Raw genomic sequence first — 519 nt, 5'->3', positions numbered from 1 at the left:
TGACGGCAACCGTGACAGAGCAAAAACACTTCTCTCTAGAAACTGTGTCTCTAATTTCTCTGCTCTCTGCTCTGTAAGTCGCAGTGAATTCCCATATATTTGGTATTGATATCCATTTAATATTTTATTTCAGGCAGGTACATAAGCTGTCAAGGCTTGAAGGTGGTGAATACAGTTGTAGAAGGAAATTTTAAACAACTCGTGTTTTGCTTTGTAAGAAAAGGGCCAATAAGGATGATAACTTGGCAGAGGTTAAGTTTCTTGTTATTTATACATTGCTATATCGAGAAACAACTGTTTTGAAAGTTTAATATTAGCGTGGCAGGAAAATATGGCTTGTTATATAAGTTACATGCCAAGCTTACCGTTAGGCCAAAAAAATAAGCTAAGGGGGGTACAGGTTAAGTTTCAACTAACCATCTTTAAAATGGAAAAAAAGAAAAGAAAATACATGTGACTGAGCGATTAAATCTAAGAAAATTATCTTCTATATACTTCCGTCGTAATTCAAAAATAGCA

The 519-nt window shown here is 34.7% G+C and overlaps 1 protein-coding gene across 1 annotated transcript in view; it reads left to right on the top strand.

Moving 5' to 3' along the window:
- Positions 1 to 6: 6 nt before the first annotated feature.
- LOC119591506 (gephyrin-like) overlaps positions 7 to 519 on the top strand; it is a gene marked incomplete in the record, with an annotated part of 7,903 nt that continues 7,390 nt past the window's right edge. The window contains 1 exon segment of the mRNA XM_037940256.1: positions 7 to 73.

This window comes from Penaeus monodon, chromosome 28, assembly GCF_015228065.2.
Source record: "Penaeus monodon isolate SGIC_2016 chromosome 28, NSTDA_Pmon_1, whole genome shotgun sequence".
NCBI classification, from domain to species: domain Eukaryota; kingdom Metazoa; phylum Arthropoda; class Malacostraca; order Decapoda; family Penaeidae; genus Penaeus; species Penaeus monodon.
Note: the sequence above shows the minus strand (reverse complement) of the source record. Positions and strands in the feature narration are given on the sequence as shown.